The sequence below is a fragment of the Aulonocara sp. 'chitande type north' Nkhata Bay genome, unplaced genomic scaffold (genome assembly GCF_057382095.1).
Source record: "Aulonocara sp. 'chitande type north' Nkhata Bay isolate Kocher_YH1m ecotype deep benthic unplaced genomic scaffold, A_spYH_male_GT1.1 unmapped_scaffold_23, whole genome shotgun sequence".
In the NCBI taxonomy this organism is placed as follows: domain Eukaryota; kingdom Metazoa; phylum Chordata; class Actinopteri; order Cichliformes; family Cichlidae; genus Aulonocara; species Aulonocara sp. 'chitande type north' Nkhata Bay.
Window position 1 is genome coordinate 624,780 of NW_028234355.1, and position 25,004 is coordinate 649,783.

The 25,004-nt window shown below is 43.7% G+C and overlaps 1 long non-coding RNA gene across 22 annotated transcripts; it reads right to left on the reverse strand.

Moving 5' to 3' along the window:
• Positions 1 to 10,339: 10,339 nt before the first annotated feature.
• Positions 10,340 to 17,593, reverse strand: LOC147300609 (uncharacterized). 22 transcript variants are annotated; one of them, XR_015127684.1, is made up of 10 exons: positions 17,343 to 17,593; positions 16,719 to 16,805; positions 15,666 to 16,200; positions 15,270 to 15,349; positions 13,354 to 14,522; positions 12,783 to 13,259; positions 11,803 to 11,928; positions 11,513 to 11,551; positions 11,216 to 11,337; positions 10,340 to 11,139 (listed from the first exon to the last, which is right to left on the reverse strand). It is a non-coding gene; the product is annotated as an uncharacterized LOC147300609 (long non-coding RNA). The 22 variants fall into 22 exon arrangements; XR_015127681.1 differs by having other exon boundaries at positions 12,783 to 13,533; positions 13,718 to 14,522; positions 17,343 to 17,592; XR_015127676.1 differs by having other exon boundaries at positions 12,783 to 13,538; positions 13,718 to 14,522; positions 17,343 to 17,592.
• Positions 17,594 to 25,004: the final 7,411 nt, after the last annotated feature.

Here is a 25,004-nt window from a genome sequence, read left to right on the forward strand (position 1 = left end):
TGTTGATGGCCCGGATCTTGTTCTTACCATTCAGCTGACTCCTCAGGACTTGCCTGACCCTCTGCAGGTACTTGGTGGTTGCAGCTTTTCTAGCGGCCTCTTCATGGTTCCCATTCGCCTGCGGGATCCCCAGGTACTTGTACCTGTCCTCTATGTCTGCAATGTTGCCTTCTGGTAGTTCAATCCCCTCAGTTCTGACTACCTTCCCTCTCTTTGTTACCATCCGACTACACTTCTCCAGTCCGAATGACATTCCAATGTCATTGCTGTATAGCCTGGTAGTGTGGATCAGTGAATCGATGTCTCGTTCACTCTTGGCATACAGCTTGATGTCATCCATGTACAGGAGGTGGCTGACAACTGCTCCGTTCCGTAGTCGGTATCCGTAGCCAGTCTTGTTAATGATCTCACTGAGGGGGTTCAGGCCTATGCAGAACAGCAGTGGGGACAGAGCATCTCCTTGGTAGATCCCGCACTTGATGGTGACTTGTGCTATGGGCTTGGAGTTGGCCTCTAGTGTTGTACGCCACATCCCCATTGAGTTCCTGATGAAGGCTCTTAGGGTCCCATTGATCTTGTACAATTCTAAGCATTCCAGTATCCAGCTGTGGGGCATTGAGTCATAGGCCTTCTTGTAATCAATCCAGGCAGTGCACAGGTTGGTCAGTCTGGTCTTGCAGTCTCGGCTGATTGTTCTGTCTACCAGTAGCTGGTGTTTTGCGCCTCTGGTATTCTTGCCAATCCCTTTCTGTGTCCCGCTCATGTATTGACCCATGTGCCTGTTCATCTTAGCCGATATGATGCCTGACAGGAGCTTCCATGTAGTAGGGGAGAGCGGGGTAAGTTGTCACACGGGTAAGTTGTCACACGGGTAAGTTGTCACACTGTTCATAACTCCAACACTAGAGGCTCTATCTCAAAAATGAAATAGCCACTTTGTGTGACTTCTTCTTCTATAGTCAACCTCCTGTTCACATGTAGTCAAGACTGCTCTAATCTGAGGTGAGCACATCTTTTTTATTTTTTTGACCTAAAAGGAAAAATAAATCACTTTAAATTTTCATCAGTACAACTTTGTTAGGTATAGATGTTACAAATTATTATTTTACACAAAATAGAGGAGACATTAACGTGTCTTTTGATACTTCAGCTGATGTGCTATGTTGAGCTAACCCTGACATTTAGCCAAAATTAGCATAAATGTCAGTTTGGGGCAAGTTGTCTCATTAACTTTGGGGCAAGTCGTCACATGTGACAACTTGCCCCAGTACAAATAAATGCTCCAAAAAATTGATATTGTAATTCATTTGTATTTGTAATAAGGTTTTTGAAGAAAGGAAGGAGAGGCAGGAATTAAGGAAGGAAGGAAGAAAGTAAGATGGTTCGAAATTATCAACGAAAGACAGAGCGTGGCAGAACACCACCTGACATTATGTTAAAGGCAGTCAGGCAGGTAAAGATGCAGAACAAATCAATCAGAAGTACAGCAAAGGATTTTGACATAAATTACCGTACTCTAACTCGGTATTGTCAAAAGATTACCAGAGAAGAAATTGAAAGTCAGACAGCCATGCCAACAACAATGGTTGGTTATACAACGCCAAGGAAGATTTTTTCCCCTGATTTGGAAAAGCAGCTTGTTGAATATATTACTAGGTCAGCTGACATTTATTTTGGTCTGTCACCAAGTGAGGTCAGAAAGCTTGCCTACCAGTTTGCTGTGGCACACGAACTGAAGTTTGTGCCTTTGTGGGCAGAAAAAGAAAAGGCCAGCAAAGAGTGGTTTACAGGCTTTTTAAAGCAGCATACAACATTGTCACTGCGAAAGCCAGAAGCAACTAGTCTTGCCAGGGCAAGTAGCTTCAACAGAGAGAATGTCAGTGCTTTCTTTGACAACTTAGAGAAAGTGTTATGCAAATATGAGTTTGGACCAGGAGACATTTGGAATGTTGATGAAACTGGGGTCACCACTGTACATAAACCAGACAAAGTGTTGGCCAGACGTGGATTCAAACAAGTAGGGTCATTGACCTCTGCTGAAAGGGGAACCCTTGTCACACTGGCCTGTTCTGTCTCAGCCATAGGGAATAGTTTACCTCCATACTTTATTTTCCCACGTGTCCACTTCCGTGACCATTTCCTGATCAACGGGCCACCCGGCAGCAAAGGAGGGGCAAATTCCTCTGGATGGATGAAAGACACACACTTTGTTGACTTCCTGCAACATTTCAATGAACATACAAAGTGTTCAAAGGAGAAGCCCTGTTTACTCCTTTTGGACAACCACGAGTCTCATCTGTCCATTGATGGACTCAATTATGCCAAAGAAAATGGCATAATCATGCTGTCATTCCCACCGCACTGCTCACATCGGCTCCAACCATTAGACAGGTCTGTCTACGGGCCACTAAAGAGGCACATCAACAGCACGTGTGATGCCTGGATGAGGAACAACCCTGGGAAGACAATGTCTATTTATGACATTCCTGGGGTTGTGGCAATTGCATATCCTCTGGCTGCAACCCCATTGAACATTCAGGCTGGTTTTAGGGTGGCTGGGATTCAACCTTACAACAGAAATGTATTTCTGGAAGCCGAGTTTGCACCATCCTACATCACAGATCGCCCTATTCCGGACCCTGCCCTGCCAGGCTCCAGCACCAACTCTGCACTGCCAGGCCCCAGCACTACCTCTGCACTGCCAGGCCCCAGCACCAACTCTGCACTGCTAGGCCCCAGCACTACCTCTGCACTGCCAGGCCCCAGCACCAACTCTGCACTGCTAGGCCCCAGCACCAACTCTGAACTGCCAGGCCCCAGCACTACCTCTGCACTGCCAGGCCCCAGCACTACCTCTGCACTGCCAGGCCCCAGCACCAACTCTGCACTGCTAGGCCCCAGCACCAACTCTGAACTGCCAAGCTCCAGCACCATCTCTATCACGAGCTCACCCTTACCCAGCACTGCAATTACTGACAGCGGACTACCAACTCCAGAGGACATCCGGCCATATCCAAAAGCTGGCCGCCGAAAACCATCCAGCAAAGGAAGAAAACAACGCAAATCAGCAATTCTAACCGACACGCCAGTGAAGCAGCAACTAGAAAAAGAAAAGAATAAGGCTGAATCTAGCAAAAAGCTGTTTCAAAAGAGAGGGACGCGAGGGGGGGAAACATCTGGACCTATGAAGAACAACGCAGCTAAAAGAAGAAAAATAATTCAAGAGTCATCATCAGATGATGAAGAGTGCTTCTGCCTTGTCTGTGTGGAGCCATTTTCAAACAGTTGTCCAAAAGAGACCTGGGTAAAATGCGTAAAATGCAACTAATGGGCCCATGATGCTTGCACCTCAGGCCAGGCAATTTATGTGTGCCAGAATTGTGACTCTGAAGTTGAGTCTGATTAATCAGAAATAGGGCATCTGTTTTGTTCAGAGGATAAACATGTTAAGTAAAGCAAGTTATTTGCAGCATTCCATTCATTTATGATGGATTTATGTGCAAGCCAGAGAACATTTGAGTTTAAAGTTCAAACTAAAGTTTTCTTTCTACTAACTTCCAAAGACTAGAGAATATGGTGAAGCATGTCTTCCCTTTGGCTTCACCTGCACAAGTGCCAAGGTAGGTCTCCCCTGCAGAATTGGTTTTCCCTTTGTCGGGAGCAGCACTGGGCTCTCCAAATCACAGACAAACAGTATCCCACATTCTTGATTTTTAGTTCACAAACACTTGTTGTAATGACTAACTACTCCTGACATTTTGGAGATGTTAGCTCTTTATACAGTAAAGTTACAGTGGGATACAAATAATATCAGGCTGATTTGTTCCCCCTGTCGAAATCACGGAAAAACGGCATTCCACAGTTGTTTATGTTTTTAAGCCCATTTTGCACAGAGAGGCATTTTTTGATTTGATAGCAATGTTGAATATTATTACACAGGAAAAAAAACAACTATACGTAAAATAATCACACCGTGACGCCTCTGCCTTTCTAAACAGAGTGACAATAGGTGCGTGTGTAAATGTAAGCGCATAAAAACAGAAGATAGTCAGATTAACAGTATTTTGTCTCTATCTGCCATTCTGCAATTCATCTCATGTAAACAATAACGTGGTGCACAGCGTGACGTGAGTTTGGGAACCACTGCATTAGAGGATAAACTTAAAGTAAGAATAATCTATTATTTATGCAGTCTAGTATAGTATATTAGCCTCAAATGAGGCATAGACAAAGCAACCATATTCTAATTAATGAATTAATGACTAAAACTAATAGACACCATTCAAATGTGTTCTAAACTTTCAAAGGTTTATTGACTTTCAGCTGCATCCATGAATACCAGTGAAACAGGACATCTGCCTCACTAAAAAGTACAACAGAGCGGCAAACACAAGCAAGACATAGAAATCTTCAGCCTTAACTAGAAGGTGAGTGATCGTAGGATTGCACACAGCAGAATTACTCACATGCACACATACACACACACAATGATATAGAAGAGAAAGATAGAAGGTGTGTTGGCACAGGAGGACTAGAGGATCATGACACCTTTGTCTTCATGCTCCTACATTGTCATCATATCAATGTTATGCTGGGTAATAATTGTGGGTCCAGATTTAGGTGCTAGCTACATCCTGATGCAAGTTGTCATCATGCAATGCTCTTCCTACTGTCAGTCGATGTTGATCCATTGAACACTTACATCTGTTTAATGGTGTTAAATATCCCAATCTTTGATCTTTGGGCTGAAGGAAGAACAACATAAATGTTCAATCAACAGTCTCTTTATTCCATACAATTCTCATTGTTCCATACAACACTTTTGAGCATTACCATCTGGACGGGAGATATGGAGAGGAGGGTGTCCGCCAGAACTCTTATAGCTTCAGCCCCCCTCCAAAGTCATAAAACCTAAACATCCACATTCTTTCTCTCTCAGTGAGCCTAAGTTATGACCTTGGCTTCCTGTGCAGTATGTTCTGTTCTTTCTAATCAGACAAATAAGGCCATGATTCTCTGAAAACAGTATTTCTTACAAATCAGCAGTATAATGCATCATAAAACAATGTCATTCATTCACAATAAATCAGCAGTCTAATGTAATACAAATCATTCTAATAAATGTAATAGTTATCACCTTCTTCTAAGTCAGGAGAATAATGCAACCTAAAACTACATAATGATTTCACAAGCTTTAATTAGAGGTATAACATGGCATAAAATAGTATAATAATCTCACAATGGACGTATCATACACTATATGGTCAAACATATTCACTCACCCATCCAAACAATTGAAATCAAGTGTTTCAATCACTTCCATGGTCACAGGTGTATAAAATTAAGCACTTAGGCATGCAGACTGCTTCTATAAGCATTTGTGAAAGAATGGGTTGCTCTCAGGATGTCAGTGAACTCTAGCGTGGTATTATGATAGGATGCCACCTGTGCAACAAGTCCAGTCTTGAAATGTCCTCAATATTAAATATTTCAAAAGTGGCACAAAGTGGTAGACCACATTACATCACAGAGCGGGCTCAACAGATACTGTGGCACAGAGGTTGCCAACTTTTTTCAGATTCAGTCAGTACAGACCTCCAAAGTCAAGTCAAGTCAAGTTTATTTATAAAGCACATTTAAAAACAACCGAGGCTGACCAAAGTGCTGTACAATAAAATACAAATATAAAATACAATAAAACACAAGTACATAAAACACCTCACTGATAAAACAATAAATTAAAACAATAAGTTAAACCTTGCTAAAAGCCAATGAGAAGAGGTGAGTTTTAAGAGCAGTTTTAAAAGTTCCTAGGCTTGTGGAGAATCTGATGTGAGGAGGTAAACTGTTCCACAGTCTGGGTGCAGCCACAGCAAAAGCCCTCTCTTCTCTAGTCTTTAGTCTGTACCTGGGAACATCTAAAAGCATCAGGTCTGCTGACCTCAAAGATCTCCTGGGGCGGTAAATGCTAAGAAGCTCTGCCAGGTAAGGAGGTGCAGTACCGTTAAGAACCTTAAAAACCAGCAATAAAATTTTAAAATCAATCCTAAAAGCAACTGAGAGCCAGTGGAGAGAGCAGAGGACTGGAGTGATGTGGTCTCTCTTTTTGGAACCGGTCAGCATGCGAGCAGCAGCGTTCTGCATCAGTTGGAGGCGATGCAGACAGGAACGATCTAAACCAGCATAAAGGGAGTTACAGTAGTCCAGCCGTGATGTAATAAAAGCATGGACCACCCTTTCTAGATCGTTCCTGCACAGGTAGGACTTGACTTTAGTTAAAATCCGTAGATGATAAAAAGATCCCTTGACTACGGAGCTGATTTGTTTATCAAATTTAAAAGCACTGTCAAAAGTAACACCGAGGCTCTTAATGGAGGAAGTACATTCAGAAGTTAGGGGTCCCACAAAATCAAAGGAAAGGTTGGGGTCTTTAGGAAGCCCAAACACAATGACTTCAGTTTTACTTTCATTTAGATGTAGAAAGTTAAGAGCCATCCAAGTCTTAATGTCAGACAAACAGGAGAATAACGGCTGCAGAGAGTCCTTACAGTCTAACCTCAGAGGGAGGTAGATCTGAATGTCATCAGCAAAGGTGTGGAAGGACACATTATGTTTGCGCCAAACTTCATGTGGCCATTAGATTAGCTAAAGAACAGTGTGTAGAGAACTTGATGGAATGGGTTTCCATGGCCGAGCACAATATAGAGAAGTTTAAACTTTGCTGGAGGGGGTGTGGGGTTGTTTTTCAGAAGTTGGGCTCAGCTCTTTACTTCCAGTGAAAGAAACTGAAAATATTTTGTGCAATTTCATGCTCCCAACTTTGTAGGAACAACTTGGGGATGGCTCCTTCCTGTTCTAGCATGGCTGTGCACGAGTGCACACAAGCAGGGTCCTTAAAGACATGGATGAGTGAGTTTGGTGTGGAAGAATCTGACTGGCCTGCACAGTCCTAAACTCAGCCCGAGAGAAAACCTTTGGGATGAATTAGAGCAGCGGCCCCAACCTTTTTTGCACCACGGACCGGTTTATGCCCGAGAATATTTTCACGGACCGGCCTTTAAGGTGTCACGGATAAATACAACAAAATAAAACTAGTACCGGTACAGAAAAAAAGAAGATTTATTCATAACACACGTGAAAAGACCCTTGAAAACCGAGTTAACGATAAAAACGATAACAAAATAACGCTGAAAACCGATAAAAACCCTGAAAACCATACATTTCACACCTGAGCCTCAACTCTCGCGGCCCGGTACCAAACAACTCACGGACTGGTACCAGTCCGAGGCCCGGGGGTTGGGGACCGCTGAATTAGAGCATACACTTCAAGGCCGGCCTTCTCATCCATCATCAGTGCCTGACCTCACAAATGTCCTTCTGGAGGAATTGTCAAAAATTCCCATAAGCACACTCCTAAACCTTATGGAAAGCCTTCCAATGAGAGTTGAAGCTGTTGTAGCTGCAAAGGGTTGGCCGACACCATATCAAACCCTATGGAATAAGACTGGGATCTCAGTTATATGTGTGTGAAGGCAAAAGGGGAAATACTTCTGGTAACTTTCTTTCTACATAGCACTTTAATTCTTATTGTCTGCACTGAAACACCGCAGCAATTTCCTAATGTTGTAAACCTCAACATCTGGCAATAAACCCATTCTGATTCTGATTCTGATTCTGATAATATAGTGTATAATAATGTTTCCCACATACTGCCTGGGCAGCTGAAAATGGTCAAAACTAAAATGTGCTCCTTCTACTCAGAGATGAAAGAATGAGTAATGCAGTGCCTCCATGAGACTCACATATATGGTTTTGTATGAAATGACTTATCAGCTAGTTCAGGGGTGTCAATATGCCAGATCTGATCCAGTTCAGTGCACCCTGCTGCATGACTTTGCAATATGTATAACCTGCAGATGAGGTGAGCGCTGTTTGTTGTGTCAGGAGGATCATTACAGGAGGTCAAGGTCAAGGTAACTTTATTTATACCCACAGGCAAGGTAAATCTGCTTTACAGAAAAAATGATAGCATTTAGCATCCCTTCAAAAACACATCTACCTAATAAAGATATAAACCTCCCTGTAGCACATATATAGTAATTTAATATTTCGAATCAAAAACAGTTCTTATTTAATTCAGTGAGAGCAACGGGGACAAAGCTATCTCGGAAATAGAAACCTCCGTCCTGAGGAAAGAAGCTGAAATTCACCCCTTAGCGGATGGGAACTATTTTTAAGGAATGATAAAGCCATCCTCTGTACCTGCTTGGAGTACAGGGAGGCTAAACAAGACTGTGGCTCACCTATCAGATGACTGGACCATCTCACTAACTGATTTAGAGAGTTTTTCTCTGTGACAGAGGTCTGACCAAACCATGCCACCAAACAAAAGGATAAAACAGACTCAATAAAAGAACGATAAAACAAAGTTAAAATTTTTTGGTCAATGTGGAAATGAGCACGTTTCCTAAGGCAATAAAGGTGCTGGTGACCCTTTTTACAAACTGATTTGCAATTTTGATCAAAGTTCAGTTTTTCATTGATTATGGTCCCAAGATATTTATATGACTGCACTTGCTCTATTTTCTGACCTTTAATTAAAGTGACTCCGTGCCCATTTTGTTGTTTCCTAAAATCAACAACCATATCTTTTGTTTTAGATATGTTCAGCTGGAGATAAGACTCCTCACACCACTGAACAAAGTCATCAATGACTGGACCGTGGTTAGTTTCACCCTCTTTCAGTAAGATGACAATAACAGAGTCATCTGCATATTTAATGATGGCCCTGTTTTCATATCTGCTCTGACACATGTTTGTATAGAGAATGAATAATAAGGGCGATAAGACACACCCTTGAGGAGAACTTGTGGAGGAGAACACTGGGTCAGACAGAATCCCATTTATTCTCACTCTTTGTGACCTGTCAGTTAAAAAATCTAAAATCCAGCCCACCAGGTTTTTCCTGATTTCAAACTGTTCTAAAAGTCTTTTAATTAAAATATGGGGTTGTATTGTATTAAAAGCCGAAGAAAAATCGATGAAAAGAAGTTTTGCAAAAGTCCCTTTACTCTCTACATGTTTAAGAATCAGATTTAGTAAAGTCAAAAGAGTGTCCTCCACTCCTCTATTACAGGAGGCTTAGAATTAGAATTTGTGTCATGAAAATGGTTGTCTGAACTTTTAATTTCATCTGAGACAGAGATCTGACTCATCATTAGTTTCACAGACGTCTTACTTCCTTAATTTACCACAGTACAGTTTAATGACTGAATGTGGAGAAGCACACATATGGTTGAAATTGTAGACATAATCTTCTTGAGAAAAAATCCTCTCAGGATGACGTGTCATCATCTCAATAATCCTTATACTTTTCATATAGTACAACTATCAGGTCCAGTTTTTAACCTTGTTAATGTTAGTCTGCTTTGCAGGTCAGATGACTAAACAGAGGCTGATAAGATTAGGTCACCCTCGCTGCGGGCAGAGAGGGTGACAGGCGAGGATGGCACTGAAGAGAAGATGCTCGGTTTCTGGAGTCTCCTGGTCCTGTCAGTATTAGTAGGATGCATCTGCTGTGTCTTCTCGTGGATGCTCACCTACCTTGACTCATTCCAGCCTGGTATGGATTTCCCAACACTGTGGACAGTGGCCCACGTCAGAGACGTTTAATATTGATTACATATGTCTGAATTGCTAACCCTAGCTCAACAGACCACAATGCCCTGGACTGTCAGTATAGTTACATGCTGTGAACATAAGTACCTTTGATCACAGTTTGTGTTGTAAAAGAGAAGGAATATTGAAAAAAAGATCAACATTGTGATATTATTTCTTCCAAACTGACCAGAAACATGCTTGTCAGACTCTCACAGCAAAGGATCAGACTCACTGTGCATGACGGCTCAGGCCAATGATGTCTGTTAAGATTGTCAGTTGTTTAGTGCTTCTGTACAGTTAGGGTCACGTCTCTATTTCAGAATAATTAATATGCGGAAAACACTAAAAGTTGATTGTCTTCCAATATTCTAGCATAATTAAAAAACTTTGACTTTGTAAGTACATATTATTAGTCCTAATGCCAGTATGAGTCTTCATAACTCCTGCTTTGAAATACTGAACTTTGAAATTTACCTGATGAAAGATAGTTTACAGTGGCACTCTGTCAGGATCATTCTGACTATAAGATCACTGTATTAATCTGAATCCTTCTGAAATGTGCTGTGAATGAATGCTGATGCAACTCACTGTGGGAAAGCTGCTAATAAAATGAATCTGTGACACATGCAACACGTTCACAGAGGAAGAGGACTCAAAGGGAGGACACGCAGAGGCTGTGTTGAAGTCAGAAATCCAAATCTTTATTAAAAAAAACAGGCGGCGGTTACAAACAGGAAGACAAGCAGTCCATCAAACAGTCTACAGGGTCAAACATTCAGAGAATTTAAACAGCAGTAAAAAATAACTGGACACTGAAAAACTTAAAGCAATGTGTGACGCAATAGAAGGAAGCAGTGTGTTACTGTGTTGTGTTGTTTGTTACGTTGTGATGTGTCATATCGTGTCGTGTTGTGTTATATGTAGTGCCGACGTAGGACAGTTTTTCCAATTTCATTGTACTACTGTACTATGTATGACTGTGCAATGACAATAAAGAGTTATCTTATCTTATCTTATATTCACTGAATTATCATCAATTACAAAAGAGAAAAATGACGATTTCTAAGGATTATTTTCTTAAATGCAATTAGAGTGTGGCTGGTAAAGATGGAAACATACAGAATGTAAACTGTGTGAGTTTGGTGAACTTTGTTAGTAACAAATGAGGTAAAAAAAACAACCCCAAAACATACAAAACACAGAAAGAGGCTCTCAGTATTCATTAATAATTAGAAAGAAAAATTCTGGTCGTGGATTTTTGCAGTCTTAGTTCCGCTCGCTGTCATCATTATAATCATCATGATAAATGGCGAGGTCCTGAGGTGGGTGGGGCTGTCTCTGTGATGTCACCATGAAGGAACAGCATCTGGCACGTGTTGGTGAAACATCCCAGTACACTGGTGTAGTTTCCTCTCCAGCTGTTTGACATGTGACACTTGAATAGTGTTAGGTCAGGTGACCACATGGTTTCTAAAGTAACTGACAGGAAGTAACCAGGCCGTCAGAAATGGATGGCATGTGTGTAGAGTTACTGGAGTTGGGTAACTCTACTTACCAAAAGCAGAAGCACACAGATGAAGGATCAGATGCTGAATGTTGCAGGAACATGCTCATGTGTGGTGGTCATTCAGTGCTGCTCCGGCAGGTTAGACAGTCCAAGACTGATATGCTGCCCATCTGAGAGTTTGAAAACACACATGGAAAGATTTATTTTGTGTTACAGTCAAAGTTGGATGTTCATTTTTGTCCTTTAAAAATGTTTGTGTATTTGAAAGCACTAACATTTAAGGATGACTTGGATTGTCTCCTTTAAAGGGGAGACAAGTGTATCCACTGATCTACGTCACTTTACCTGGATGATGACTCTTCTCCCCCTCACTCAGAAACACTCCTAATATAACCAAGCAAATAAATAATATTGAAGATTTACTTACATCATTACAAAAACATCAAAAACATCTCCCTTTGATTCTATTTCTCCATTCCTGCTGAACATCAGGCAACAAATATCTCAATAAATCACAGTAAAATGTAAAGCACATGTTTTCTCTGCTTTGTCTAACCTCTGCAGAGCCTCTGTCAAGAAAAACATAACTGTAAGCATAAAACAAATATACATTCATAACACGTCACTGGACAAACCTCGGTCAGTTGATTTCCTCTGTGCAGTGCAGATGAGCATCAGTCAGCAAGTGACTCTGCTGGTTCTTCTGAGGAAACACCACCGTCTCTCCACACCGTCACCATCTGTGAGCACAAACTGCTGCTCTGCCAGCATGTAGGAATCACATATCACACACACAGGGGTGAAGAAACATCAGAGCTCAACTTTGGATACTTTAGATCTAAACAGATCAAAGTAGCTCTTAGTTTCAACAATCAGTGAGCAGACAAACAATGATCCCACCCACTCCATGACATGTTGGTCAGTCACAGGAGCTCGTTCAGTGAGAGACTGAGATTACCGAAAAGCACCACTGAACGACACAGGAAATCATTCCTGCCTGTGGCCATCTCCCTGTACAACGCATCCACTTAACACACTGTTTGCTGCTACAACTACACATGTTTCTTTTCCAAATATTTATTTATAAGTGACTTATGTATGTATGTATGTATATATGTATGTATGTATATATATGTATATATTGTACTATTCTTAGTTAGCGTATTGTCTGTCTTGTCTTAATGTTGGTTTAAAATGGAGCACTGTAACAAAAAATAATTTCCCCCAGGGATCAATAAAGTATTCTGATTCTGATTCTGATTCTGATACCAAACTGATTCTGTATGAATACAATATGGTATTTTCAATACAGGTATCAAATTAATTTATTAAAACTAATACAGATATATGTATATTTTTTTTGATAAATTAGTTTGCTAAATTATAAGAATATATATATTTTTTCATTTAACAATTGCAACTAAAAGAAATTAAATATTGAACAAAAATATATTGTCACATTCTTTGCATGCTCAGCACGATGACAGACTTGAAGTTGCTACAGATTTTAAGAAGTGATAATTATAGGGAAGAAACTTCTCTTTTTCATCCGTTTAATCAAACATTTGATGCCTCAGCTGTCTCAGTCCTATAGCGTTCTGCAACTACAACTAACCTGAGGCTTGGATTTGGCTGCAGGTGCCCCTGTACATCCTTCTCAGCAGCACACATGTGGGTACCATTTAATCCCACTTCTTCCTGAGCTTTGCTTCATCACAAGACCAAAGGTGGCATCCCGTGTCACAGTCTTATCATCATCCAGAAGAAACATTTGAAGAAACATTTACGCGCCTCCTGGTTTTGTTTTCTGATCCTGCGAAAAGACTGAGGACAACAAAGCCCAGAGAACACAAGATACACAACATCCAACATTCAGACTCAACAGCCTCCATAAATGAAGAGCACCAGGTTGGTTCAGTTATAGTAGATATAAGCATACTTCACATTACTGGGTATGAATAATAATGAGGAGGCAAACTTTGACGATGCAGAGCATGATGTCCCATCATCAGACTGTAAACAAACATCCACCAGGCTTCTTTGTTGCCAAAATTGATGATTCTCCTATCAGGGATCAGTAGCGTGTATTAACCTGTGGTACAAGCAGCAGTCACTGAAATATTACTGTTTCAGATAAGAAATCTAGGACATAAAAGCCAGAGTGGGAGGGATCTCTGCAAACTGACTTAGGTCTGCAAGTGTGAAGCTCAACAAAAATCTGACTCTCCAGTCACAGACAAACAAAAACTCCAGCTGGGAGATAGAAAATGCTGTCTGGGTCCTGCTGGATGTTGCTGGTCAGAGTCCACACATTAGCAGAGTGCTTCTTGGTCCCACTGACCCATGTGGACAGCGACTGTGGAGAACTGTTCTGGAAAACAGAGAAGAGAATTAAAATAACAAAAAGTAGCAGCAGTTCAGATCTGATTTAATTTAATTTCCTTCACACAGCACATTCGTCCAGGCTGACAGGTAAACAGAATTAATCTCAGGTAACATGACTCATAGTAGAGATTCAGTAAGAAAGATTGCAGGCTCTAATATTATTACCACACAATCCAAGGACACACCAACAGCTCCGATTTGTAGAACTATTTAAACAAATGTCTTCTGAATATTCAATTCAGGTTCGCAGTGGGAGGGTGGGAGGTGTCGTGGAATTTTTTAAATAAAGTCTGCAACACAGAAAGAGCTGTGATCAAGCTATTTATTACTGCGCCAACACACATCAAACATCACAGTTCAGTCATGTCAGCGCTGCCACAGAAGTGGTGCTCCTACTCCTTTATGCATTCCAAGGAAGAGGGAGGAAGTTACAAACGGATCCTACCACACTTCAACGGATCAATGGTTATGCTGTTTTGTGGCCTTATCAGCACCCGTAAAGGGAGTTGTTTTCTCAAACTGCTGACGCTGAAGTAAGTTCATCTAGTTTTAGAAACTTTCACTGAACAGTAACAGTGTTACAACTAAGCATATGCATAAGCACTTAAATACTTTAAATGAGAATAACAGAAAATTTCTATTACAGAGGCTAGAGCCTGTCCCAGTAGTCATAGGTAGAGCACACCTGGACAGGTCACCAGTCTGTCAGAGGACTAACACAAAGACAGACACCAGAGTAACAAATCTATTTAAAATTAATGTAAGTTTGCTGCAGCTGTATGTATGAACATGTGTTTCTGTGCTCACAGTCCACCTCTCAGGAACCTGTAGTTCACTTTAAGTCTACTTTAAACAAACCTCACAAAAGGCTGATGTGGCTGGATCAGTAGTCTGATTTGAGTACGATACCTTTGGCCAGGGATTACTCTGGTGCATCGCTTCACTGCAGTGTTACGTATTTTCCCCACACCTGAATAAAAAAAATACTGATATATACAAATAACAGCTTCAGCTGATGCAGCCTGACTCAATCCTAAATGTTCAGCACACAGAGACACAGAGGTGCCGTTTAAAGTTTAGTGTTAACCTGAGTCACTGATCATTTGCAGTATTACAGAGTCTGGCAGTCTTTGCATGATGTCCACGTCACTGTAAGTTTCTAGCCGACTCTCAGGTGTGACAGGTGTGCCAGCAGGAAACAGTAATAATAACCTGCATCCTGAGGTTTGTCATGCAGGACTAAAGAAGCCAGGCTTTGTTCACACAGCTAGGATTGTATTTTACACTGACCCTGGGTCAGTATAAGTATCATACAGTTTAAACGAAGCACTGAAACTTGCACATATTTATTATAGATGCACTGAAGCTAATCGAGATATTTGCTGTCAATCTGTGGCTGCGATTATTATTATATATTATTATTATATTACTGGAAACTTTATTAACTAGTAACTTCATCAGTCATGACAGAAGCTAATATTTCTGTGCTAACATCGTTTAAACAGTAACAGCTTTCCTCCAATATAAGCTAACGTTTACACCGTAACTTTAAGCTAGCACCATAAAGACGGTAAAACACGTAATAATATCTACAAATGCATCTTAAAGCTGTTATATTAGCACTCGGTGTATTACTAACATAACCACATTAACATTACTGACACTCGCTGACTTTTAATAGTCATTCTATAAATGCTGTCTGTTTAAATGGTCTTACCTGTACACACTGCATATCCACCGGATTCCAGCCAGAGTGGATTCTGGAGTCTTCCCACGCTCCTGTTAGTGATCCTCCATCTGGATGGATGAGAACAACCTTCTGAACAATCTAGCAGGAAATGGCCCATATCTATGGGACTGATTTGTGCTAATAACGCCCATTGTATGGACTGATAACAGCCGAAGCGGGTGAATAAAGTCACCCAGTAGCTAGCTGTGCCATTACCCAGCATACATCACTCCCTCCATAAATGCAATAAACGATACAAAAGTAATAGCCTATAATTAATTCCTCTGCTGTATCTGCTGTTTTTCAGGTAGTTGTTTACATTATATAATTTATTGTGTTCTGTATACCTCACTACAATGTGATTTGGAAAATGTCTAAATATACCGACAACAGGCACTTCCGCAGCAATCTCTTCAATCGGAGGACCCTTCACGCACAGGCCCCGACGCGAGGGGCCTGTGCGTCCATAAGTGAAGCAGAGGGATAGTGATGGGCAGATGAAGCCTCATGAAGCACTGAAGCTTTTCATCCAATTGGTTCACCTCAACGCGAAGCTTCTTGAAGCTTCATTTGCTCTAGCAGGACACCTACTGGACGTAAAAATATTAGTTGGCATGAATTTGAAGAGTGTGGCATTTTGCACACAGCCTGTAAATGTCAACAACAAAAGGAGTGTGTAAAACATCTATATTGTAGTGATGGCAGCATACTGTGTATATTTATGCTGGCAGTATGGAAAATGATTATTTGTGGCAAAGTTCGAACCGCTTCCTGAACCAGTCACGTGGTACAGCCGGGCAGCGAGGCTTCGGACGTCATCATTTTCAGCTCCTCCCATAAATGAAGCAAGCCCCGATACGCATGGCGGCGGGGGGCGTGGCCCGCCTCCTGTGACATCAAGGTCCAAAGCCCTATTCGGCTTACAGGATGATGACATCACATATATTTAGAATCTTACAACAAATTTGGTCCTATGATGCTTTAATCCGTTGATCCGCAAAAGTCTATAAATAGGGGTGAAGAGCAATGACTTTTAGTTAATTAATTGCAGCATTTATGTTAGCAGAATTGAAACGTTCACCAAAGAGGTATTTTGAAACACCTGGATCCTTTTTGGAGTAGCTGTTTACAGATTCCAACATGTCTCAGAGGAAACAACCCTACAGATTTCTAAGGTAAGTTTTCTTTCTTTTTTTCTGTTTTTAGGTTGTTCACTGACAGAATAAGAATCACACAAGCTCACCTCTAGACAGCTGCCCTGCATGGTTTGAAGCAAAGTTTTCTTCTATTTGATCTCAAAAAGCTCCTAAAACAGTCAGTGATCACCGTTGACCTCCCTCGGCTTTTATTACCGCTAATCATTTATTTAAGCTCAGTTTTTAAAACCTTAGGATGTAACTACAACCCAGCCCATGCAGCAGTATATGAATGACTAACCTCGTATTGTGGATGGATTATCTCAGTTGTTCTCCTGGCTGAAGTTTGGTCCTTTTACAGCATCCTGCCATGCGATTACATTTGTTCCTGACCACCGAGAACGCTCACATTAACTTTTATCGAGTGGAAAAAAAGTTAGCTTGTTTATATTATGCTAACATAGCTGTGTCGCTAGCGGTCACGTAGCACATCATTATATACCAGCTAGCCCAACTTCAGTCACCCTACAAACGTCACTGCTGTTTAGTTTTCTGTCTTCATTTATGCTGGAAGTGATAGCAGAGTTGTACGTTTTAATTTGTTTCCAAAACCCCGCAGTCAGGACATGCTATATTGTATTTAGATAGAAGCTAGCGAGCTAACTCCCTGCTAACTTCTAACTCCGTTAAATGTCATAAATTCCGTTTTCATGGATGCCTGGATGTTAAACTCAATTGTTACACCTGGTAGAGCAGAACGCTGATCATTTTATTAAAGATGAAAGACTTTAGACAGTTTTTCAACTCTCAGTAATGCCACAGTGATCGTTTGATATATGGACCTGCAGCGGAGTTTAGACCCAGACACGGCTAGTGACGTCAGACTGAACAACCGGATAGTGATATGAATTAATTTAGAACTCACTGGAGAGAAAATGCCACGAGCAAATCAACAAAAAGCTGGGGATTGCACATGACTGGCGTCTTTGTTTGGTGATATCAGATACACGTTGCCTCCAGGATGGAAAACGATGAAAAGATAGCCCATTATCCAGGTTCTTGCCTTCACGATCATGAGATCTAACGTTGCAACCAACTACAAAACAAGTATGAACCATAGCTGAAGCTGTATCCTTTGTCTGGCCTACTGTCATGGCGGCGGGGGGCGTGGCCCGCCTCCTGTGACATCAAGGTCCAAAGCCCTATTCGGCTTACAGGATGATGACGTCACATATATTTAGAATCTTACAACAAATTTGGTCCTATGATGCTATGACATGGTTATATATTTACATGTAGATAATGTCCTCAAGTTCTGTATAACCACTTTGTCCTCTCTCTGTGTTTGTTTCTCGTTCGTTGTTGTGTGTGTTTGTGTGCATTTGTCTCTTTCAAACAGGTGCCGGTCCTCACCTCTGCAGTGCTGCCGTCTCCTGTAGCGCTGCATGGTTCTAAGCTAAGTTTCCTTTCCTTTTTCTGTTCTCTCAGATTTGTCCTCAGGTTTGAAGTGTCTGCGTTGTGCAGCTGGTCTGGTCTGTCTCTAGACAGTTCAGGCTTCACCCACTAGTTAAATGGTGGAGGCTCACAGCGACATACTCAACACACAAGTTTCTGAACTCTGCATGAGGGTTTCTCCGACGAAGTGAGGGCCGTGAGGCACAGCTCCCCGTCCCCCGGTGACCCTGCTAGGTCCACCTTCTTAGGGAAACCCTCTGCAGAGGAGCTGACAGAGCCAGGAACTTGTGAGTTGCGTGTGTCCACTCAGGCATCATTCATGCTTGTTCTGTAGGCAGTTCCTGTCAGAAGGAGGAGGCGCAGCAGGAGCGTCGGGGGGCGGAAGACGGTGCCTCAGTGCCTCTCTCCTTCTGACATTGTTAAAGAAAACACAACAAATTTATAATTATGTAGATAATTACATGTAGATAATGTCCTCAAGTTCTGTATAACCACTTTGTCCTCTCTCTGTGTTTGTTTCTCGTTCGTTGTTGTGTGTGTTTGTGTGCATTTGTCTCTTTCAAACAGGTGCCGGTCCTCACCTCTGCAGTGCTGCCGTCTCCTGTAGCGCTGCATGGTTCTAAGCTAAGTTTCCTTTCCTTTTTCTGTTCTCTCAGATTTGTCCTCAGGTTTGAAGTGTCTGCGTTGTGCAGCTGGTCTGGTCTGTCTCTAGACAGTTCAGGCTTCACCCACTAGTTAAATGGTGGAGGCTCACAGCGACATACTCAACACACAAGTTTCTGAACTCTGCATGAGGGTTTCTCCGACGAAGTGAGGGCCGTGAGGCACAGCTCCCCGTCCCCCGGTGACCCTGCTAGGTCCACCTTCTTAGGGAAACCCTCTGCAGAGGAGCTGACAGAGCCAGGAACTTGTGAGTTGCGTGTGTCCACTCAGGCATCATTCATGCTTGTTCTGTAGGCAGTTCCTGTCAGAAGGAGGAGGCGCAGCAGGAGCGTCGGGGGGCGGAAGACGGTGCCTCAGTGCCTCTCTCCTTCTGACATTGTTAAAGAAAACACAACAAATTTATAATTATGTAGATAATTACATGTAGATAATGTCCTCAAGTTCTTTATAACCACTTTTTCCTCTCTCTGTGTTTGTTTCTCGTTCGTTGTTGTGTGTGTTTGTGTGCATTTGTCTCTTTCAAACAGGTGCCGGTCCTCACCTCTGCAGTGCTGCCGTCTCCTGTAGCGCTGCATGGTTCTAAGCTAAGTTTCCTTTCCTTTTTCTGTTCTCTCAGATTTGTCCTCAGGTTTGAAGTGTCTGTGTTGTGCAGCTGGTCTGGTCTGTCTCTAGACAGTTCAGGCTTCACCCACTAGTTAAATGGTGGAGGCTCACAGCGACATACTCAACACACAAGTTTCTGAACTCTGCATGAGGGTTTCTCCGGCGAAGTGAGGGCCGTGAGGCACAGCTCCCCGTCCCCCGGTGACCCTGCTAGGTCCACCTTCTTAGGGAAACCCTCTGCAGAGGAGCTGACAGAGCCAGGAACTTGTGAGTTGCGTGTGTCCACTCAGGCATCATTCATGCTTGTTCTGTAGGCAGTTCCTGTCAGAAGGAGGAGGCGCAGCAGGAGCGTCGGGGGGCGGAAGACGGTGCCTCAGTGCCTCTCTCCTTCTGACATTGTTAAAGAAAACACAACAAATTTATAATTATGTAGATAATTACATGTAGATAATGTCCTCAAGTTCTGTATAACCACTTTGTCCTCTCTCTGTGTTTGTTTCTCGTTCGTTGTTGTGTGTGTTTGTGTGCATTTGTCTCTTTCAAACAGGTGCCGGTCCTCACCTCTGCAGTGCTGCCGTCTCCTGTAGCGCTGCATGGTTCTAAGCTAAGTTTCCTTTCCTTTTTCTGTTCTCTCAGATTTGTCCTCAGGTTTGAAGTGTCTGCGTTGTGCAGCTGGTCTGGTCTGTCTCTAGACAGTTCAGGCTTCACCCACTAGTTAAATGGTGGAGGCTCACAGCGACATACTCAACACACAAGTTTCTGAACTCTGCATGAGGGTTTCTCCGACGAAGTGAGGGCCGTGAGGCACAGCTCCCCGTCCCCCGGTGACCCTGCTAGGTCCACCTTCTTAGGGAAACCCTCTGCAGAGGAGCTGACAGAGCCAGGAACTTGTGAGTTGCGTGTGTCCACTCAGGCATCATTCATGCTTGTTCTGTAGGCAGTTCCTGTCAGAAGGAGGAGGCGCAGCAGGAGCGTCGGGGGGCGGAAGACGGTGCCTCAGTGCCTCTCTCCTTCTGACATTGTTAAAGAAAACACAACAAATTTATAATTATGTAGATAATTACATGTAGATAATGTCCTCAAGTTCTGTATAACCACTTTTTCCTCTCTCTGTGTTTGTTTCTCGTTCGTTGTTGTGTGTGTTTGTGTGCATTTGTCTCTTTCAAACAGGTGCCGGTCCTCACCTCTGCAGTGCTGCCGTCTCCTGTAGCGCTGCATGGTTCTAAGCTAAGTTTCCTTTCCTTTTTCTGTTCTCTCAGATTTGTCCTCAGGTTTGAAGTGTCTGTGTTGTGCAGCTGGTCTGGTCTGTCTCTAGACAGTTCAGGCTTCACCCACTAGTTAAATGGTGGAGGCTCACAGCGACATACTCAACACACAAGTTTCTGAACTCTGCATGAGGGTTTCTCCGGCGAAGTGAGGGCCGTGAGGCACAGCTCCCCGTCCCCCGGTGACCCTGCTAGGTCCACCTTCTTAGGGAAACCCTCTGCAGAGGAGCTGACAGAGCCAGGAACTTGTGAGTTGTGTGTGTCCACTCAGGCATCATTCATGCTTGTTCTGTAGGCAGTTCCTGTCAGAAGGAGGAGGCGCAGCAGGAGCGTCGGGGGGGCGGAAGACGGTGCCTCAGTGCCTCTCTCCTTCTGACATTGTTAAAGAAAACACAACAAATTTATAATTATGTAGATAATTACATGTAGATAATGTCCTCAAGTTCTGTATAACCACTTTGTGCTCTCTCTGTGTTTGTTTCTCGTTCGTTGTTGTGTGTGTTTGTGTGCATTTGTCTCTTTCAAACAGGTGCCGGTCCTCACCTCTGCAGTGCTGCCGTCTCCTGTAGCGCTGCATGGTTCTAAGCTAAGTTTCCTTTCCTTTTTCTGTTCTCTCAGATTTTTCCTCAGGTTTGAAGTGTCTGTGTTGTGCAGCTGGTCTGGTCTGTCTCTAGACAGTTCAGGCTTCACCCACTAGTTAAATGGTGGAGGCTCACAGCGACATACTCAACACACAAGTTTCTGAACTCTGCATGAGGGTTTCTCCGGCGAAGTGAGGGCCGTGAGGCACAGCTCCCCGTCCCCCGGTGACCCTGCTAGGTCCACCTTCTTAGGGAAACCCTCTGCAGAGGAGCTGACAGAGCCAGGAACTTGTGAGTTGCGTGTGTCCACTCAGGCATCATTCATGCTTGTTCTGTAGGCAGTTCCTGTCAGAAGGAGGAGGCGCAGCAGGAGCGTCGGGGGGCGGAAGACGGTGCCTCAGTGCCTCTCTCCTTCTGACATTGTTAAAGAAAACACAACAAATTTATAATTATGTAGATAATTACATGTAGATAATGTCCTCAAGTTCTGTATAACCACTTTGTCCTCTCTCTGTGTTTGTTTCCCGTTCGTTGTTGTGTGTGTTTGCGTGCATTTGTCTCTTTCAAACAGGTGCCGGTCCTCACCTCTGCAGTGCTGCCGTCTCCTGTAGCGCTGCATGGTTCTAAGCTAAGTTTCCTTTCCTTTTTCTGTTCTCTCAGATTTGTCCTCAGGTTTGAAGTGTCTGTGTTGTGCAGCTGGTCTGGTCTGTCTCTAGACAGTTCAGGCTTCACCCACTAGTTAAATGGTGGAGGCTCACAGCGACATACTCAACACACAAGTTTCTGAACTCTGCATGAGGGTTTCTCCGACGAAGTGAGGGCCGTGAGGCACAGCTCCCCGTCCCCCGGTGACCCTGCTAGGTCCACCTTCTTAGGGAAACCCTCTGCAGAGGAGCTGACAGAGCCAGGAACTTGTGAGTTGTGTGTGTCCACTCAGGCATCATTCATGCTTGTTCTGTAGGCAGTTCCTGTCAGAAGGAGGAGGCGCAGCAGGAGCATCGGGGGGCGGAAGACGGTGCTTCAGTGCCTCTCTCCTTCTGACATTGTCAAAGAAAACACAACAAATTTATAATTATGTAGATAATTACATGTAGATAATGTCCTCAAGTTCTGTATAACCACTTTGTGCTCTCTCTGTGTTTGTTTCTCGTTCGTTGTTGTGTGTGTTTGCGTGCATTTGTCTCTTTCAAACAGGTGCCGGTCCTCACCTCTGCAGTGCTGCCGTCTCCTGTAGCGCTGCATGGTTCTAAGCTAAGTTTCCTTTCCTTTTTCTGTTCTCTCAGATTTGTCCTGAGGTTTGAAGTGTCTGTGTTGTGCAGCTGGTCTGGTCTGTCTCTAGACAGTTCAGGCTTCACCCACTAGTTAAATGGTGGAGGCTCACAGCGACATACTCAACACACAAGTTTCTGAACTCTGCATGAGGGTTTCTCCGGCGAAGTGAGGGCCGTGAGGCACAGCTCCCCGTCCCCCGGTGACCCTGCTAGGTCCACCTTCTTAGGGAAACCCTCTGCAGAGGAGCTGACAGAGCCAGGAACTTGTGAGTTGTGTGTGTCCACTCAGGCATCATTCATGCTTGTTCTGTAGACAGTTCCTGTCAGAAGGAGGAGGCGCAGCAGGAGCGTCGGGGGGCGGAAGACGGTGCCTCAGTGCCTCTCTCCTTCTGACATTGTTAAAGAAAACACAACAAATTTATAATTATGTAGATAATTACATGTAGATAATGTCCTCAAGTTCTGTATAACCACTTTGTCCTCTCTCTGTGTTTGTTTCTCGTTCGTTGTTGTGTGTGTTTGTGTGCATTTGTCTCTTTCAAACAGGTGCCGGTCCTCACCTCTGCAGTGCTGCCGTCTCCTGTAGCGCTGCATGGTTCTAAGCTAAGTTTCCTTTCCTTTTTCTGTTCTCTCAGATTTGTCCTCAGGTTTGAAGTGTCTGTGTTGTGCAGCTGGTCTGGTCTGTCTCTAGACAGTTCAGGCTTCACCCACTAGTTAAATGGTGGAGGCTCACAGCGACATACTCAACACACAAGTTTCTGAACTCTGCATGAGGGTTTCTCCGACGAAGTGAGGGCCGTGAGGCACAGCTCCCCGTCCCCCGGTGACCCTGCTAGGTCCACCTTCTTAGGGAAACCCTCTGCAGAGGAGCTGACAGAGCCAGGAACTTGTGAGTTGCGTGTGTCCACTCAGGCATCATTCATGCTTGTTCTGTAGGCAGTTCCTGTCAGAAGGAGGAGGCGCAGCAGGAGCGTCGGGGGGCGGAAGACGGTGCCTCAGTGCCTCTCTCCTTCTGACATTGTTAAAGAAAACACAACAAATTTATAATTATGTAGATAATTACATGTAGATAATGTCCTCAAGTTCTGTATAACCACTTTGTCCTCTCTCTGTGTTTGTTTCTCGTTCGTTGTTGTGTGTGTTTGTGTGCATTTGTCTCTTTCAAACAGGTGCCGGTCCTCACCTCTGCAGTGCTGCCGTCTCCTGTAGCGCTGCATGGTTCTAAGCTAAGTTTCCTTTCCTTTTTCTGTTCTCTCAGATTTGTCCTCAGGTTTGAAGTGTCTGTGTTGTGCAGCTGGTCTGGTCTGTCTCTAGACAGTTCAGGCTTCACCCACTAGTTAAATGGTGGAGGCTCACAGCGACATACTCAACACACAAGTTTCTGAACTCTGCATGAGGGTTTCTCCGGCGAAGTGAGGGCCGTGAGGCACAGCTCCCCGTCCCCCGGTGACCCTGCTAGGTCCACCTTCTTAGGGAAACCCTCTGCAGAGGAGCTGACAGAGCCAGGAACTTGTGAGTTGTGTGTGTCCACTCAGGCATCATTCATGCTTGTTCTGTAGGCAGTTCCTGTCAGAAGGAGGAGGCGCAGCAGGAGCGTCGGGGGGCGGAAGACGGTGCCTCAGTGCCTCTCTCCTTCTGACATTGTTAAAGAAAACACAACAAATTTATAATTATGTAGATAATTACATGTAGATAATGTCCTCAAGTTCTGTATAACCACTTTGTCCTCTCTCTGTGTTTGTTTCTCGTTCGTTGTTGTGTGTGTTTGTGTGCATTTGTCTCTTTCAAACAGGTGCCGGTCCTCACCTCTGCAGTGCTGCCGTCTCCTGTAGCGCTGCATGGTTCTAAGCTAAGTTTCCTTTCCTTTTTCTGTTCTCTCAGATTTGTCCTCAGGTTTGAAGTGTCTGTGTTGTGCAGCTGGTCTGGTCTGTCTCTAGACAGTTCAGGCTTCACCCACTAGTTAAATGGTGGAGGCTCACAGCGACATACTCAACACACAAGTTTCTGAACTCTGCATGAGGGTTTCTCCGACGAAGTGAGGGCCGTGAGGCACAGCTCCCCGTCCCCCGGTGACCCTGCTAGGTCCACCTTCTTAGGGAAACCCTCTGCAGAGGAGCTGACAGAGCCAGGAACTTGTGAGTTGCGTGTGTCCACTCAGGCATCATTCATGCTTGTTCTGTAGGCAGTTCCTGTCAGAAGGAGGAGGCGCAGCAGGAGCGTCGGGGGGCGGAAGACGGTGCCTCAGTGCCTCTCTCCTTCTGACATTGTTAAAGAAAACACAACAAATTTATAATTATGTAGATAATTACATGTAGATAATGTCCTCAAGTTCTGTATAACCACTTTTTCCTCTCTCTGTGTTTGTTTCTCGTTCGTTGTTGTGTGTGTTTGTGTGCATTTGTCTCTTTCAAACAGGTGCCGGTCCTCACCTCTGCAGTGCTGCCGTCTCCTGTAGCGCTGCATGGTTCTAAGCTAGGTTTCCTTTCATTTTTCTGTTCTCTCAGATTTGTCCTCAGGTTTGAAGTGTCTGTGTTGTGCAGCTGGTCTGGTCTGTCTCTAGACAGTTCAGGCTTCACCCACTAGTTAAATAGTGGAGGCTCACAGCGACATACTCAACACACAAGTTTCTGAACTCTGCATGAGGGTTTCTCCGGCGAAGTGAGGGCCGTGAGGCACAGCTCCCCGTCCCCCGGTGACCCTGCTAGGTCCACCTTCTTAGGGAAACCCTCTGCAGAGGAGCTGACAGAGC